The 20,373-nt window shown below is 32.8% G+C and overlaps 1 long non-coding RNA gene across 1 annotated transcript; it reads left to right on the top strand.

The window, feature by feature from the left end:
• The first annotated feature begins 16,843 nt into the window (after window positions 1-16,843).
• LOC139873626 (uncharacterized) lies at window positions 16,844-18,494 on the top strand. The gene is made up of 3 exons (XR_011767392.1): window positions 16,844-17,313; window positions 17,401-17,520; window positions 18,195-18,494. It is a non-coding gene; the product is annotated as an uncharacterized lncRNA (long non-coding RNA).
• The last annotated feature ends 1,879 nt before the right edge of the window (window positions 18,495-20,373 follow it).

Genomic DNA, 20,373 nt, shown 5'->3' with positions numbered 1-20,373 from the left:
TTTCATATATGCTTATTTGAAAAAGTGTAGAATTGCGAAAATTGTGAAAATGTGTATAAGTTTAATTTTGATTGAACATGTTATTGTAATTGTTTCAGGTTGTTATTTTGCTAACACTAATGTAGATTTGGATGCACAAAATTTGTGTTTAATGTGTTTTGTAGAGAAATACCGATACTGATGGTGCATCATCATCATCTAGGCAACCTGCTCCAGAACCTGAACCGAAAATGCAATATGAGCCACAATATGAACCGGAGCAACAACAGGAACAACAACAACAACCTGATCAACACATACCATATTATGATCCGCAACTAGAATATGTTAATGCCTACGTAGTATTTCCGATGCATTCAATAGTAAAACACCCAACGATTCATGAAGAACAGTTGCATCCCAATTTGAGATTTGATCAGAGTTGGAGAGATTACCAGACATATCAAAGTAACAAATTCAAATTGGTAACGAAAAATGTAGAAGTGCCGAGGGTAATCGATTGGGAGCCTTTGGAAAGGGTCCAAATAGCTAACTTAGTTAGACTGCATCTGATCCAAAGGTATGGCAGCTCTTCTTTTTCCGATTGGGAATGTTTATTCACCATTCGTAGGCCTGTATATAAGGAATGGTGTGTTGAGCTTATGAGTACTATTTCACTTAATGCGGATGTAGATAGGTTAGATGATAGAAGTTTTCTTAGATTTATACTTGGTCGTAGGATGTACAGGATGTCCATGCTGGATATGGCCAGGGCTTTACAGATTTACACTCCTGGTGAATTACTACTACCCGATTGTACAAATTTGATTTATCATGGGGAGCGGGTAGATAGGAATTTTGACTCAAACGCCGTCTGGAGGCGTATGTCAGATTATAATGTTTTTTTGCTAGGAGGAAGACACTCCTACTTAGATATTAACAAAGCAGAGCTACGTATTATACATAGATTTTTAGCTAATTCGATTACACAAAGAGGTAAAAACAAGGAAAAGATGACCTTACACGACTTATTTTACCTTAGGTGTATTCGAAACACTAGAAGCTTTATTAATATCCCCTACTGTGTTGGTTTTTATCTGTCCAAAGTAGTGGCAGGAATACAGGACGGGGGAATAATAGGAGGAGGTATTTTTGTTACTCTCATTGGAGAGTATTTGGGTGTAGATAGGGATCAAGGGGGTCCACTTATGGTATGTAGGGAACAAGATGATACTTTAGGATTGAAGGTCTATCAGGGTGCTAAGGTATTAAAGAGCAGACGCAATCAGGCAATACCATATGATGGTAATCATCCACAGGTAGAGAGAGGTTCAGATGAGGAAATGGAGGAAGCAGATGACATTAGGGATGTCATTAGGGAGGCTATGACTGATGTCTACCAGCGTATAGATGACGTAGAAATGACAAACTAGGATAGACATAGTCGGTACGAGCAGTGGCAAGCCCAGAATGAGTATGAGCATTCTAGGCAACGACAGCATGATAGATGGTACTATCATCAGCATCAGATCATGAGCCAGCTATCACCTCAGGATCACTACGTACCGACCCGACCTGCTTACTATCCTCCACACCAGCCCAATATGCGACCACCATTTACTCTCTACGACCCTAACCAGGCCTATCTGTACACCTATAACCAACCATGGAACCCGCCCGACGACATGAACTGGAACCCCTATCCAGATTGATATAGTTCCCGTTGGTAATTTGTATTTATTTTTTTTATTATTTTTATTTACTTATGTTTAAAACATATGATATTGTGATACTTTAATGTAATGTTTAATATTTTTATTATGTTGTACTAATATTTCATATTTGATTTGAAAGTGGAATGTTAAGTTCCATTTCAAATTACCATGCATGTTATTATTTGTATGTATGTATATTGTCAATTGTACACAATAGGGTAAAACAGCGCATTTTCAAAGACTGGCATTAAGTTCAGCAAAAGCTATTAATTTTGACGACAAAACGAAAAACAAATGTGATGTAACAACAGGACGGAATGAACAAATGATGTGCACCATTTATCATTCAGCAAACAAACGCCAATATGTTTGGAAACTTTGGTAAAATTTAATCATTTTTCTACGCTAATCACCCTCAATAATTTAAATTGTTACTGATTTCTTGCAAATGAGGGCATTACAAGATCTTAAGTGTGGGAAGGGGTTAAATTCTTTCGGATTTTTAAAAATTTTTGATTTAAACACTTGGTTACCATTAAAAATACTAGTAACGCAGTAGTTGTATTAGAATCTAGTACTCTCTGATAATAAAGAACAGCCCTAGTCTTATATACTGACTACCCAATTCTAGTAAAATTTTTCAAAATTTTCAAATAAATGAATTCAAAATCGTGTTTATACAAATTTATGAACGATAAAACTAGGTGTTAACACCGAAATTTTTGTTACCTCGGAAAGGACATAAATTGAGAAACAACCCAAAATGTTAGAATTCATTTAAAATGGAATAGAGGACAATAAAAAGGCAAAGAAAGAAAAATAAAAGCCAAGTGTGGAAAAAATTTACCAAGTTATTTAAAACATATATCACATATTTTTGTACAAATAATTGAAGATACTTTTGTTTTGGACAAAATTAACCGTTTTACCCGGTAAATTGTAATATATTTGAAAGAAAGATGGATCTACACGATGAATCAATTCCATCATTAAAAGGAAGTAAAGTCTTCCGAAAAAGACACGCGCTTCTTGATTTAGGTCAGGAAGTTGTTGTCCAGACCAGTTGTAGAGTCTACAAAAAATCTTAAAAAGTTTTCTCAAAAATCAGCTGGAAATCCACGAACCTCAGCATCAAACAGGGTCGCCAAGTGGTTAGACTTATCCTAACCATGAGAGGATCTGTCTTGTAAAATGGGGAGGGCGCCGTACAAATTAGCTTGATAAGACTAATGAATCAGATCCCCAGAAAGGATAATCTACTTAAAAGATCAAAAATCAGCTTTTAAGACTAATATTACTCAATCCTTGAGATTGACTTTTAAAGATTGAGAATTCAAACTCATGGAATTCGATGATATCTAAACTCGAGCTTGAACGAGAAAATATTTTGATCAAAATTACAAACCGATTTGTTTTCTGAAAATCCATTTTCAATGCGTTCATTACCATTGAACGTAAAATCTTAGGAATTCACCTGGAATTCATTAGGTCACCTGAACCAAATCGGGTGTCAACCGTAAGAACGGTGGTTGCATAGCATGGTCAAAGACAGGACCTTGTGCCAGACCGAAAAACTATAGGGTAATCTTTACTATTGCTCCTACAAAGGATAGTAATTGCATCCGACAAGTTATAGACCATAATCAAAAGCATGTCACGGGACATTGCCTCAACAGTTGCTTGTTCAACGCTTTCCTTTACAACCGGATGGTAGTTTACCGAAAGGTAATATACGGAGCAAGTATACTGGACGTGTTGCTTTCCCAATACAAGGTTAGCAAGTGGGTGACACAAAACCTCAAGTTTTGAGCTAAAATTTTCAAATCTGAAACCCACACAACCCACAAAAACAATTTGCAAACACCGGTAAAGGGTTATTCCGGAAAACTTATCTAGGGTAAAAGCTAGATTGAATTTTCAAAAGATCAAATGTTTTCATAAAGATCCAATTTCCTAAAGGATCTAAATTTTCATAGTCATGTGGGACTGTAAACCACATTGTTACTACCATTGTTCATACGGCCGTATTAAAATCACTGATGTACAAAGTGTGAAGAATAAAGAAGTGATTCTAGTATTTTTATTTCAAGACTATATTGCTTGAGGACAAACAATGCTCAAGTGTGGGAATATTTGATAATGCTAAAAACGAACATATATTTCATAGCATTATCCCTCAAGAAAGACAAGCTTTTAGTTGCAATTGTTCTATTTACAAGTGATATTCGTTTAAATAATAAAAGGTGAAGACGAAAGACAGATTCGACGAATTAAAGACGCAAACGACCAAAAAGCTCAAAAGTACAAAGTACAATCAAAGTGGTTCAAATTATTGATGAGAAACGTCTCAAAATTATAAGAGTACAAGACGCAAAACGCAAAGTACAAGATATTAAATAGTACGAAAGGACGTTCGAAAATCCGGAACCGGGACCAGAGTCAAATCTCAACGCTCGACGCAACGGACTAAAAATTACAAGTCAACTATGCACATGAATATAATATAATATATAATTAATTCTTAAAATTATATATATATTATATTATTTAATAAAACCGTCGGCAAACAAGAAAACAAATCAATGTGAGCTGGAAAAGCAGGCCATGCTATCGCATGGCCTGGAAGTGAAAAATCCATGCGATCGCATGGCAGCAGATGCCTGGCCACATCTATAAATTTCAGCATTTTCGGTCGAATGTTTACATCTTTTTCTCTTCTCTATCTATCAATGTATTATATATATATATATATATATATATATTATAATTTTAATTTTAATAATAATAAGGGTATGTTAGCGAATGTTGTAAGGGTGTAAGTCGAAATTCTGTCCGTGTAACGCTACGCTATTATTAATCATTGTAAGTTATGTTCAACCTTTTTAAATTAATGTCTCGTAGCTAAGTTATTATTATGCTTATTTAAGCCGAAGTAATCATGATGTTGGGCTAAATATTAAAGACGGGGTAATTGGGCTTTGTACCATAATTGGGGTTTGGACAAAAGAACGACACTTGTGGAAATTAGACTATGGGCTATTAATGGGCTTTATATTGTTTAATTGAATGATAGTTCGTTAATTTAATATAAAGATTTATAATTGGACGTACCTATAAATAACCACATACACTCGATCGGACACGATGGCCGAGATATTTATAAGTACTAATAATCGTTCATTTAATCGGACACGGGAATGGATTAATAGTTAATGGACTTATTAAAATAGGGGTGAATTATATACAAGGAAATTTGGTGTAATTATAGTTTAAGTCCCCAATTAGTTGGAATATTTGACTTCGGATATAAGGATAATTTGACGAGGACACTCGCACTTTATATTTATGACTGATGGACTGTTATGGACAAAAACCAGACGGACATATTGAATAATCCAGGACAAAGGACAATTAACCCATGGTAATAAACTAAAATCAACACGTCAAACATCATGATTACGGAAGTTTAAATAAGCATAATTCCTTTATTTCATATTTAATTGCACTTTTAATTATCGCACTTTAATTTATTGTCATTTTAATTATCGTACTTTTTAATTATCGCAATTTAATTTATTGTCATTTTATTTATCGTCATTTTATTTATCGCAATTTCATTATTGTCATTTACTTTAAACTTTAAATTAAGTCTTTTATATATTTAATATTTTACATTAGGTTTTAATTGCGACTAAAGTTTTAAAATCAACAAACCGGTCATTAAATGGTAAAAACCCCCTTTTGTAATAATACTACTACTTATATATATATTTATATATTTACAAATATAGTTTTAAAAATATAGCGTTAAACTTGGCTAGCTCCCTGTGGAACGAACCGGACTTACTAAAAACTACACTACTGTACGATTAGGTACACTGCCTATAAGTGTTGTAGCAAGGTTTAGGTATATCCACTCTATAAATAAATAAATAACTTGTGTAAAATTGTATCGTATTTAATAGTATTTTGTAGTAAAATTATAACTATTTCGTATACACCTCTACGCACATCATAACCTAAGAATTGGTGTTTATTATAATTGCCACCAGTTGACGCGAATCCTAAAGATAGATCTATGGTCTTTGACACGCTCCAATCAGAGAATTTGAACTGCTTTAGTACTTTGATGTTTATATATATGGGAATATTCTAGATGCATTTTGTTAAGGTCGGTTACCAGGTGTTCAATCCATATGAATGATTTTATGCAGATCAATATTAATGGAAATGAAAATATTGTGGTCTATTAAAATATTGAAATGATTGTTATGATAAACCTATGAACTCACCAACCTTTTGGTTGACACTTTAAAGCATGTTTATTCTCAGGTATGAAAGAAATCTTCTGCTGTGCATTTGCTCATTTTAGAGATATTACTTGGAGTCATTCATGGCATATAGAGTTTTGTACCTCGCAATGGGACCATCTATTGAAGACTTCGTCCAGGAGGATTAGGACAGGTCGTTATAGTGCAAACAATTTTCCAGGCAACCTTTGCTTTCCCTTTAACATTATCTCCATGACTCCATAGGAAAGACTTGATAATTCTTTCAATTTCATCCACAACAATACTAGGAAGTTTGTACACTGATGCCCAATAGATGTTCATAGATGATAGAACAGAATCAATTAGCTGAAGCCTCCCAACATATGAAAGATGTTTAGTCTTCCAATTGCCAATCTTCTTTCTTATTTTATCAATTATTTCTTTACAATCAGCCACACCTAGTCTCTTTTCTAAAAGAGGCACACCAAGATACTTAACAGGAAGCTTACCCACTTTAAAAAGGAAAAATTTGTGTTAACTCATTTTGCAGACCCATATTGACACTTCCAAAGAAAACTGTGCTTTTGTTTATATTGGGAAATAAACCTGAAACTGAGCTAAAATCCTCCAAAGCTTGCTTGATGATTTTAACTGACTGAGCATCAGCATGACACAACATGAGCAAGTCATCAGCAAAGCATACATGGGTTAGCTTCATATTCTTACATCCCACATGGTATTTGAATTCAGGTTTGTTCTTTATACTGTTTGCCAGGATTAGGTAGAGTATTTCCATTACTAATGTAAAAAGGTAAGGTGACAAAGGGTCACCTTGCCTTAACCCCCCTTCCTCCACTAAAATAGCATTTGATTTCATTGTTAATACATATGGAGAATTTAGTGGTTGAAACACACTTCATAATCCAAGCAACCATTCTTTCATGAAACCCAAAATTAACTAAAATAGACTGCAAAAATGTCCAACTCACTGTGTCATATGCTTTTTGCAGATCTATCTTGAAAGCACATTTTTTAGTACCATGAATTCTGTTATAACCTTTCAGCAGCTCCTGTGTTACAAGGATGTTATCTTGTATAGCTCTACCAGGTATGAAGGCACTCTGGTGAACATTGACCAATTTTTCTAACCCTTTTTTCATCCTGCTAACAAGAATCTTACTAATACCTTTATACAGAACATTGCAACATGCAATTGGCCTGAAGTCAGAGACTTTATTGGGAGTCTCAATTTTGGGAATTAAAGAGATCAAAGTAGAATTCACTCCACCTATAAGTTCTCTATTAATGAAAAATTCTTTGATTGCTTTATAGACATCATCACCCACTATGGTCCATGCTTTTTTAAAGAAATGAGAAGTGTAGCCATCTGGACCAGCTGCCTTTTTACTATCAATATCAAAAAAGGCCTCTTTTATTTCTTCATTAGAGACCTCAACAATCATAGCTGCAGCTTTATTGGGTGTAAGAGTAACAGTGAAGATATCTCCCAATTCTTCAACAGGTTTGACAATGTCAGACTTCCCCAAGAATTGTTGAAAATGATTTACAAACTGGTCTGCCACCTCATCACCATAGTATCTGTTACCATTTTCATTGCAGATACTCTAAATTCTAGACTTATGCTTTCTGATTTTTAACACCTTATGAAAGTATTTGGTGTTCTTGTCTCCTTCACTTAACCATTTAATTTTTGTCTTTTGTTGCAGAATTAAGAATTCATCATGCTTTGCTTTATCATACTCATTCAATAATCTAGTGGCTTCTTCTCTAAAACTTGCATTATGAGGATCAGCATCAACCTTGGCTTGTATATCCTTCACCTCCTTCTTAAGCTCTTTCACCCTATTGAATGTATTACCATTGCTCCAATTTAACCTTTTCAATTCAGATTTCAGACCTCTCATTTTCTTAAGAAGACAATACATCTCACAACCAACTTGTTGAATATTCCATCCCTTTTCAACAATATAGATAAGAACTCTTCTTTTTCAGTAATATAATTCATAAACCTAAAAGATTTAGGCTTACAAATTATGTAATTTGGAATACTGAGAATGGCTGGGCTATGATCAGAAACAATATAAGGGAGGAAAATACCATGAGCTTGAGGAATTGAATTCAAAACCTCATCATTGACCATAATTCTATCTAATTTTTTCAGGGTACCACACCTTGGATTCTTCAAAGACTTTGTCCAGGTAAAATGAAATCCAGAACTGTTTATATCCTCCATCTCAATTTCATTGATACAATTATTAAACTCCTTCATGTCTTCGGTAATTAAAGAGCAACCAGATGAATGTTCATTCAAGTATCTAGTGACATTGAAGTCACCCAAAATGAACCAGGCTTCTGATGAGTGACCCTCTTCTGTAATTCAAGCTCTTTCCATGCTGGAACTCTATCCTTACTTTATTGCATGCATATACAAAACTACAATATATTTTCTCTTTGATACTTATGATCTCCAGTAAACAAAAAATAACTTGCTTGGTAGAACTGATGACCATAACATTCACTTTACTGTCATCCCATCCCACAACAATCCTACAACTATTTGGACTGTAACTGAGATTGGAATGCCATTTCCAATTATTGAATACATTTGCACAAGCTTTCTTGATACTATTGCTCTTTAAATGAGTTTCAAGAACAATACACATACTTAAACCTTCATCCTTAATTAAATTCTTTACTTCAGACTGTTTATCTAAAGTACTCATACCTCTAATATTCCATGATGCAATTCTGAATTCTTTATTCATCATTGAGTTTGAAAAAGAATATCATCCTCCATTCCCTTTAATTCATTGGCCACTACATTCTTATACCATTGTTTACCACATCTTCACTATATTCATCAGGCTCAATGATTTGCATTTGTTCCCATTTCCTTTTAAAATATAAGAACATCTCATTGGTCCAATCCTTAGACTCCTGCAAATTTGGTTGCTTTTTATTTTTTATGAATTGGTCAACCTCTGAGAATTTGCCATCCATCCTGCATCTTCTTGATTGAGGGCATCAAATCTATTTGGTACTAGTTGGCTTTTTAGGTATATACACCTCAGCAGCCCTAGAAGCTTGATTTTTGTTCATCTTCTGACCAATAGGCTTCTTTTTAGGCACTACATAGCCATCATTTTTAGTAATTGCAGTTTTCTTATGAATAGCTTGCAGCTCTTCTTCAGTTCTAGGCCTAAGTTTGCATTCTTTTACATGATGCCCAAACACTTTACAATGCTCACAAATGTCAGGTTTCCACTCATATTCAACCACCACTTTCTTAATACCTTTAGTTTTCTGCTCTTTATCTTTATATTTGATTTCAACTTGCTCAACCAAACCTTTGTTAGCCTCTGCTTCAATCATAATTCTAGCAAAACCAGCCCTCCTACTACCTCTATGACACATGTTTGCAGTGAGGGTGTCCATAGAGATAGGTTTGCCAACCCTACTTGCAATATCACTTAAACCCTTTACATTCCATGCTTCTAAAGGTACCTCTTTAAATCTGACCCAAATTGGCACCTTGATTGGGTCAACTTTTTCTAAAGTAAGCTCAGGATCCCACTTTTGAACAAGTAATGGCTTACCATTTACCATCCATGGACTGCATTCAATGACTTTATTCATCCCCTGCTCATTATCAAATTTGAAATAGCATATGTTCTTGCAGTCCATGATGATATCCTTTAATCCAAATTTGCTCCACATCTTTCTTAGATTGAAACTTAATGCATTATAAGACATGTTACAACCAATTGTATAACTACATGCAGTTAAATTCCATTGTTGCTTACTCTCTTCAACAAAATCATTCTCAAAAACAACAAATTAATTGCCACTATCATCAACATCTGTAGGTATATATTCCAAATTCATAGTAATTTCTTCTTTACTAATAATACTAGCATAAGTAGTGACTTTACCATCATCATCATTATGATCAGTTTTTGCATTAGAACCAACAACAAGTGATACTGAATTCACATTATCTTATACTTTTTCAGATGGATCTGAACTAAACTTACCACAATCAATGACTGCAGCACACTCTTCCTCAGGAGCCTCATTTGATTCACTCGAATCTCTAGGTTTCTTCAATTCAGTCATCTTACTTTGATCCTTGTTCTTATTATTGAGATCATGAATTGTGTCCACAAATTTTCCAGGAATTTTACCCTTACGAGATGATTTTCTAGGTTTTGTATTCATTTTCAAAACATAAAATCAAAGCAGGAAAAATCAAATTAAATCTAACAGAGATGCTCGCCTCTCACTATTAGATGGATTTGATGCAGGAATTGCTCTAGATTGATGGAAAAAATGGTGGATCTGGATGGAAAAATGGCGGATTTGGATGGGTGGAAGTGTAACTGAATTTCCCGCTCAAATCGCCATAGAGAGAGAGAGAGGACGTTGCAAGTAACATTTATTGATATAGAACTATAATATGAACATGTGTGTTGCAGTGTGATGACATAGTCACATAGCACACTGAAGTTATAATATAGGGAGTAGAACCATTCAGCATTTGACACGTTTGTTTCTAACTTTTAAACGACAGATGGTTCAACATTCAGTGCTGAATCATTCAGAGCTAGAATTATCTATCAACCATTAAACACATAAAATTTATGTAATATTAATATGCTCTTTAAATTATATCAATAACACTTATTAAACAACTATATTGTAATTTTTGTTCATGTCGAAAGGTAATACGATAATTTTACATCATTTACATAATTCGTTCAAAATGATTATCAGACTAAGGTTATTTCCATTCAGAAGCAACTTCATTCAAAACCTTTGAATCATTCAAATTTTGAACTATTTAGTGCTAAATCATTCAGTTTTATCAAATCATATCCTAAGTTATAAATTCGCATATGATGATATGTATGTATGTATGTATGTATGCAAATGTATGTATGTATGTATGTATGTATGTATGTATGTATGTATGTATGTATGTATGTATGTATGTATGTATGTATGTATGTATGTGTGTGTGTGTATGTATGTATGTATGTATGTATGTATGTATGTATGGTGTTACACTATTTATATTATATATGAAATATAAATATATATAAATAAATCTTCTCTACCTTTTACAAAGCGTAAAGGTTAAAGCTGACGTGTCAAACACTGAGTGAATCTCGGTTTTTGTGCTGACGTGTAATTAGATAGTTTAATCAAGATTATTACTGCTAATACACTGACAAAAAAACACGTGTCATCAAAGAATTCGTATTTTTAAACAAACCCGTTTGATTCATAGATAATCTTCTCAAACCGTTTCTCTCTCTCTCTCTCTCTCTCTCTCTCTTTATAAGTGAAACCCCAATTCCTTTTCACCATCAATTGATTTTTTCATGCGGCCGTATTAATCGAAGCTACTACTACCAATGAAATCGTAACGTTTTTCTCTACATAACCGTACAAATTTTATATATTAAAGTCAGATTCATCGAAGGCGCCGGCAACAACTCCGGTGACTGGATTCTCGAGGAAGACGACAACGTTAATCGTTCCTCTCGGCGTCAATACAATCGATTGAAGGTATGGCTAAAAACTAGCGTTTTCGTTCACGATTTATGTTCTTTGTTTTTTATGTTAGAAAACCAGTTGATTTTCACTAGTTTGTTACAAACGAGTGAAGATGTTGTCGATTTTAGGTTATTTATCTGATTCATTATAGTTGATTGAAAATATGGGCGGAATTCGGGATTTAGCCGTTGACAGTAACCATGTTCGCCACCGTTGGTGATGTTTATCTCCTTACAAACTTTTGATGTATCTTGAATTTTTTTTAATTAAATAATTGATTATATCTATAATGGTATTTGTCATGATGTTTCTTTGTATATTGTCACAGGTTTGGTAATTCAGGATCAATGATTTACATTTGTCATTCTCCTAGGTAATGCAAAATGGAGGATCAAAAAGGTGTCATTGCATCTTCTCTTCATGATAACAATTATAAAAGGTGTCATTTGTTTTAAGTTTTGTTGTTATAAAAAATTTCTTATTGCATAAAGGTTTTAGACGATGAGCACAAGTGGCCTTCTGAAAGCTCGCAACTTTCAGAGGTTAGACGCTTTGTACTTTGGTTTGTATTGATTGCAGAATGAGTGGGTTGGGTGTGGTCAAAAAGGATCGTTTTGATTGAACCATCTTAACCTGAAACAAGTTATAGATGTTTATTGTCATATAATTTCCACAATAATCTGATAGTTTTGATTGTGCTTATTTCACTTAATACACTTTATACAAATTTGTTTGTAGTGTATTTAAAAATGAGTTTTTAGTGTATTTTAGTTAAAGGAGTTATTTTGACTCATTAAAATGTAATTGTGTATAATTTGATCCATTTATGTAACTTCGAGGATTTGAAATATCAACACGTTAAATATATGATTTTGGAGCTGTGGAGTGATTTTAGGTCAATCGGGTACATTGGATAATGATTTGGGTCATCAATCAATTTTGGAGTCATGTTGGGTAAAAAGTGTCAAAATCACTCTCGAACCTACTTTGCAGGCTCATAAGTTGAAAATTGTTAGGTTTTGACTTATAATACATGTTTTCTTCTTCAATGGTCGGACCGCCGTTTGATCAAAGTTATCACAACAGGTATCGAATATTAGGATTTTCCTTTCAAAATGTTCTTCCTTTTGTTGAAGGTGTTTCCATATTTATTTGAGTGAATTTACATATTTGATTTGTGATTAGTTGTTGCCATGTTGCCATGTTGCCCGTTATAATACATGAACTTTTGGACAACAATAGTCATGTAAGTTAACTAAATGCTAAGAAGTCTAAACTGCATCACAATGTGCAGGCGGTACTTTTTATTGATGGTGTTTGAATCTGAGTCAATTTGTGATTTTGGTTGACTATCTTAAATCAATGCCGAACCTACATATAAAGGGGTTGACGATAAGCCTGCACATTACGACCCGTTACTTCATGCTTGATGTTTTGTTATTTGATCATTGTGCTATCTAGATGTATAAATAATTTTGATATAAAGGATTTCTAATACCTGAATAATATAGTCAGGTCATATATGTATGTATTGATATCAATTTGGGTATACTACATTAGCTATGCCTATATTATATTAGAGGATGTTGATGATGATAAAGGATAAGTATCTCAAATTAGAAATTGCGTTTGTTATATAACTAGCTTAAGTTGTTTTGCAACTTAACTTGTAGTGAAAGTGGACTGAAAATTAAGGGACATCACAAAACGCTAGAGAACCATTTTAGTAAGAAGTGGACAAGTTAGTTCAATTTTATTCTTCATTTGATCGGGCATAAGGTGTTGAACAAACTGTTGATGTCATGGAATTCAATTTGACACCGAATCTTGGCTTTGCTGTTTGTAACTACAATTAATCTTTAGGTATTTTGTTCATCCTTTTTTTCTTAATTTTTTTTGCATTTTTTCGTCCTTATAGTTATAATTATTGTGATTTTATACATTATTTTCCTTTGTTATTTTATTGTTATTGATTGTTCGCTATATAATGGTGTGTGCATTTGTGGTTTCTTTATCATTTGTTTGTTTCTATATGCACTCCGTTTTTCCGATTTGTGGTTTTTTTATAATGGTTAGATGATATAATGCCTTCCAAAAAGAAGCGAAGGAAAATTGTAGCAAATTCTTCTTTATTTGCTCATGTAACTGGTGTTGGTGAAGTGGATTTGTTGTCATCGTTCGTGACGATGACACGGTTATATCGGAGAATTGCCTTGCAAGCACATAATCGTAATGATAGTTGTTTACCATAGACGATGTCTGAGCAATTCGTTGGTAATGTAATTTGCGATGTTCCTGGCTCATCAAATATGGTTCACACTACCTGCTCTTATTCAGGTGATTGAAGGAATTTTTTCACACTTATACTTCAATCAAATAAACATTATATCTGCCCAATATTATAATGTCTCTCTTTTAAAAATGGTTGTTTATGATCATTTCTAGATAACAGTTCTTCAGCAACTTCATATGTAGTTGATGCTGATATTACAGCTCTTGGTTCTTCATCTTTTTCATTTGATTGAATTTGTTTTATAATATGGCTATTTATATCTTTACATTTATAGAGAGTATGTTGTTATTGCTTACGTGTGTTGCTTATTTTTCAGCTTCCATTGAACCCGAGTATGTTTCTGTTACCGATACGTTATCGTTCATTATTGTCTGCTCCTCAAGTTCAACTTCAGCCTCAAGATTTGTACATACCTAATGGAGTGAATGAGTAAAACTATGTAAATAGATGGATAGAGTCTTGTGCAATACATCAAAAGAGGAAAATACATAAGAAAAAAAGTGGAGGATTTAGATGATTGAGTTATGAAACATAGTTTAAATGATATGGTTCAATTCTTTTGATCTATTGCCGTTGAGATTTTAACGTTAACACCACCATACAACACGTAATAATAATTCTTACGGTTGTATTGTTTTAAATATTTTGGTACACCATATTTAGTCTACTTATTCCAGTGTGTTGTTATCATCTGTATTTATTTTATGTCCTTTAGCATATGAATATAATATAATAGATGCTGTGAAAGTTGACCTCAAAGTTGGCCGACTACAAATGGATATTGTTTCATTTATTAACCATTATTTGAGTTTTTGACCCAATTACTAAAACAATACGGGATTTGAAGAAACATTCCTAACAACGTATTTGAATTATTCAATCTGTTATCCAAACATAGTAAAAAAAAAACACTTACACGTTGAGGTATGTTTACATTATCTTTATTAAATTATTTTTAAAATACTATTCAAAATTATGGTCCTCCCCATTTTATTTACGTTTTCAAAATCCTATTTATAGTCTACATTTGATTTCAACACAAATACTATCACTATTGAAGGGTTTCATCATTGTAATGGTATTATACAGCTAATCGGTACCAATGCTAACTCATTGTTGCATTTTAAGGCTATTGATTCATAGCGTTTACAAAACTCATTTTCATCATTTCTTTAGTTTCAATACATTGTTGCATACTAAAGTGTTTTGTCATTAAACTGCTATCAACAAAGCTGTACAAATAGTAACGATTACGAAAACTATTTTTAGAGCTGTCGTGTAACGCACGAGCTCTTAAAATCTAGTATCTATCTATATCTATACTATATATCTATACTCTATACTATATAAAATCACAAAGATGAAAATAGATCATCTTAAATAACAATAACTGATCTTAGCCCTCCATTAACTTAATCCTAAATAATCTCAACCATTGATTTTCAAAAAACTTCCTAATAAATCATAATCATCACTTTGAATTATTTGATTACCAAAACAACCTTATGTCATTTATTTTGAAAATAGGTATTTCAGAGTCAAACTCGACGCGCTTTTCCGATTACATACAATTATCCCCATAATTATCTTCTTCAACCTAAATCAACGTACCTGGAGATCGCCAAAACTTATCAGAGTCTTTACATCTTTTTTCTTAATTTCTAATATCAATTAGAAATCATGATGCCGCTCTATTTGGTGATTTGGATTACATCAGTATACGATTTGAAAATTAGGGTTCGCGAAATTGATTTTAATGTCCAATATGAGAATTATATGTTACGCGATGATGTTATTGATTCATAAGGTTGATTAACCATATATTTGCAGGAATCTATAAACTGCGTTCGTATAGTGTGTTAACCCTAATTTTCTATTTACCTTAATCATCAAATTCGTTTATCATATTATCAGGTTTGTGTTACTAATCTATTCATTTTACATATGGCCAGGTATGATGATTACGCTGAACACATTGACTGAATTTCAGTTTGATACTCCTTTTTACAGTTAAAATCACACAGAGATCTTATTAGTGATGTGTTGATGATAATTTTACATGTAAAAGATTGTCGTTTTTTAAAATATGATAGCAAACAATCGCCCATGATAACACGTATGACCAATTCATATTGTCATTTGTATTTGTTAATTGATATTTGACTGTTAAAATATTACGTTAGTGAAATATCTATAGTACTACAAACAATCATTGGCATTTGGTAATATAATCCAAATGGCAGGTCATTTTAGCCGTGAACATATTGAATCTCATTATGTAAAGGTTTGTTTGATAGGGATTTGTATTGTGGGTTTTTTTGTATATAAGAACTGAATTACAAATATTCTTCATTATAACATAATGAAACCCTTTATGACTTACTATGTTTTTGACTTACTATGCAGATGCAGATGTTGTTGAATGGGTAGTTAACATGTAACCCTTGACTAAGAAGGTTGACAATGTTGCAGAGAAAAGAATCCATTGAGTGCCAACTAATGAATCTTAGGTGTGGACTAAACAAGTGAAGCAAAATTTCGAGGGAGGTTGTTCGGGTTTTCATTGCTGGTGCTGGAGGTGCAGATCACTTGCTAGGTATTTAGCGTTTACCTTTTACTCATCTTTCATTGCTGGTGCTGGAAAAGGTGCAGACCACTTGCAATATGTATATGGAATATGAAGTAACTTTAGTGTACACAACAACAACAACAACAACAGTACCCAATACCACTTGAGTGGTGTATGGGGGAGGTGAGATGTAGACAATCCTTCCCTTATCCGAGAATAAAAACAAGTCATTTCTCCACCCAGAAAAGTAGAGAAAGTCATCCCTCTCTTTATTCGGCGGATAAAGAGATTGCTTCCGAGTGGACCTCCGGCCAAGTAACTTTAGTGTACTCCTTTCTTTTTCTCATTTGTCCCATTATACTCTTTATGGGATATTAAGACATTAGTTGCATCTTCTTTATTCTTACAACAGTAGTTGCATAAAGATGTATTTCGATGGTCATTTTCTCTTGATTGGATTTAACTCATGTTCAGAAAAAAAATCCATGTTGGTGAACAGATTTACGTCAGTGAAATTAAGAGATTGAACGTTCAGTATCCTTTAATTTGTATCCTTGATTTGCATACTCTGAAGGTATAAATAGAAAGTCAACTTGGTTTTTTAAAGGTGGCAAAATGGGCGGGTTTATCAAAGAGTCATATTAGGTTGGGTCAAAATAATTTAAGATGTTCCTGCAACATGGATATTTCCTTGAAGGATGTTGCAATGAATCGTGGAACAAATTCAAAGAGAAGATGAAAGCCCTTTAGGTACGCATTCTCAAATATGATAAACAACTATTTTATGAGTTTGTTGCCTTGATTGTAATAAATTGTAATGATTTTAATTCACACACTTGCCCATATGTAAAACTTGGGAAGCAATCTTGGTCATGAGAAAGAAGAAGATGGACAGGAATTTCTAAGGTTAAAGATTTATAAATTCTTATGTACTCAGTTGTTTATATCTCCTGGTTTGCGTTGTCGTTTAAGCCCTATTATGTGATTAAGCAGGTATGTCATAGACGTCTTGCATTGTCTTGCATCAGTAGATCAAAATCAAATTCCTTGAACACTTTAGAAGAGGAGACAATTCTCAATGGGCTTACATTTGTGGGTTATCTATGGTCTAAGGTAACAACATGATTTTAAAGTACTAATTTAGAATAATTACTACTCCGTATACCATTGTAGAGCTCATTTACTAATAAAATTCGGTGGGTCTATAACTTTTCTTTGGACTGGGTTCATATGTTAGTGGGTCAAATGATAAGTCCCCGAAATACATGCCTCGTGGGGTAGTGGTTGATGTAGATACAACGAATGCTTAATTATCTATTTTTAATTTAATCTATCTTCCACCTTTTTTATTATATATTAAAATAAAAGTAATATGGGGTAAAAGGTAATCGTGATCCAAAAAAAAAATCATTAACCATACACTTTTAGTGAGTAATTAAATTTTCCGAGTAAAGACAACTTCTCTGTAGAGTTTTATGGGTAGAAGCAAGTTTATGAATGAAGTAAAATGGGCAGAATCAGGTTTGTAAATGAGGTAAAATGGGCGGGTCTAATAGACTGTAATTTTATATTATAGTGTAATTGATTTGTAGAATGGGTTGGTTTAATAGACAATTTAATTATCAAATAGGAGGAAGAGGTAAAATGGGCAGATCTAATATGATAAAATGAGTTAACCTTTTTATAAGTCAAACATTAGCTTCTCTTCTCTAATGGTGATCTCAATTAGTGTAACCGATTTCTTAAAATGGTCGTGTCTAATGACAAGTAATTTATCAAATGAGCAGGAGGAGTAGGTTTGTGAAAGATGTAAAATGGGCGGGTCTAATATGATGATATAAGATAGTCTTTTGATAGTCAAACATTAGCTTCTCTTCTCTGATGGTGGTCTCAATTAGCTGCAAAGTATGGTATGTGGCTTTTTTTTTTTTTTTTTTTAATCTTAACTTAAGATTCAAATCATATATGGAACTAAGCTAGGCTCTCTGAAAAATTAGGTGTCTTATCTGATTAAATGATTAAGTATACAACGATTTATTTGTCAAAGTTGAATAAGTATATATAGATGTTCATTGTTAGCTTTTTAATTGATCCAATCTTTAGATAACATTATTATTTTTTAAAAAGCTTGTATCACGTTGAACATGAGAATGTTGTGGATTTGTATATACTGATGTTTTTTCACTTATTTACCTCTGCATGTCAAGAAGAGCTTCTTTGAAGTTGTATCAATTCATACGATATCAATCTTTTTAGCATGTTATGAGAGACACATATCATAAGTTATATGTTTTACCTCCATTTATAGGTATTGCTTTAGTTCATTTCTTTATTTATAGTGCTCTATTTGTTATGAACATAGAAACGACATCCTCTTTTGACACTACTAACATTTATTCTATTCGGCCCCAGTAGAAAGATTTAAGTTCCGCCATTGTTTTGAGGAATTCGTTTACATCAAACGTGAATAATTTCTATGTTTTGCACCAAAAACGATTTCTAGAATACTTATTACCCTAAAAAATGCATTCAGTTAGCTCATTATTTTAATTTAATGTTCAATCAACGTTCACAGCTAATATTTGTATGAATTGGCGGATAAGTTGATAATTTGTTGGAAGATTGGAAAATTTTTAGTGAGCAGGTAGTGCAAGCTGCAAGTGGCCAGACTTTGGGTGTATTGTTCAGCACTATCTGATGTTGAGAGCTTTCATAATTTGATTGATATCACGTTGTTGGATGTCAGTTTCTTGAAGTTTATCAAGCTGATATTTGTTTTTCCAGGTTGCTTTGGTTATGTAAATAACGTATGCTTTCATGACACCTATTATCATTAATTCAACATTACTTCTTATATTGTTTTGATTCTAAACAACCTAACAATAGTATGTAAAATCATATAACTTTGCAATTCAATATCTAATTTGTTTTAAAACAATCCCGCGAATTCGCGGGTCTTAAGCTAGTAATATATAATATAATATAAATATATAAATATAAATATAAAATACTAGTTAAAAAATATGTATATATTGAATTGACAACTAATGAAACATGAAACATTTAAATTTATTTAAATTTAAATTTAAATAAATAAAAAATTACAATAATCTTTCTCTGTAACGTTTATATAAGGGAGGTGATCCTCACACACTAGAAATTGATCCATACACATCAAATTATATGAAATTCCTTTATTACCCTTACATTAAATTAATCCTTTAGTCCCTGCTCTACCCAAAACTCCTAACTCACTGCAAAATACGTTTCTTATTCTTCCACCAATTTTACAATGAAAAGGTGTAATGTAAACTACCTGCTAATTGCTATGTGGATTGCAAAATACGTCAGTTTCTTATTCTTCCACCAATTTTACAATGAACAAATTATAATCTAAACTACTTGCTATGTGGATTTAACTGATGAGAAATATCAATCTTTTTATTCTGTGGGTTTTGCAATATACTCATAGATTAGTCACTAGACCAAAATATTATACTGAGTATCATTCTCCACTGTTGTGACCAACTTCTTACCCTAGCCCCTTTCTCTTATTCAGAAAATAGGGTTTTAATCTCAATATTTTACGCTAATTAAAGTTTTTAAGGAGCCATGGATATGAATCAACAATAAGTGTATCCATTCAAAGCCTAATGGACTCACTTAAAAAACAACTCTAATTTCTTGAATATTACTTCAAGTATTTAAATTATTGTAAGATAAGCCTAACCCACTTCTTGAAACAATTTGGGTTTTCTCGAATTTAAACTCGGAATCTTAAAATTTTCCAAAACAAAATTCTTTGCAGTTATTTCATAATTAATTGATGATTAAATCATGGAAAATAGAAAATATAAACCATGAGAATTACGCATAATAAAAATAAAGCTAGAAAAAGCTTGGAATGAGAAAAAGAAAAAAGAAACAGTCGTTTGAAAATCTGTAGAGGATATTGGGAAGAGCAAG

Source organism: Rutidosis leptorrhynchoides, chromosome 10 (genome assembly GCF_046630445.1).
Source record: "Rutidosis leptorrhynchoides isolate AG116_Rl617_1_P2 chromosome 10, CSIRO_AGI_Rlap_v1, whole genome shotgun sequence".
NCBI classification, from domain to species: Eukaryota; Viridiplantae; Streptophyta; class Magnoliopsida; order Asterales; family Asteraceae; genus Rutidosis; species Rutidosis leptorrhynchoides.
This window is presented reverse-complemented; position numbering and strand designations above follow the sequence as displayed.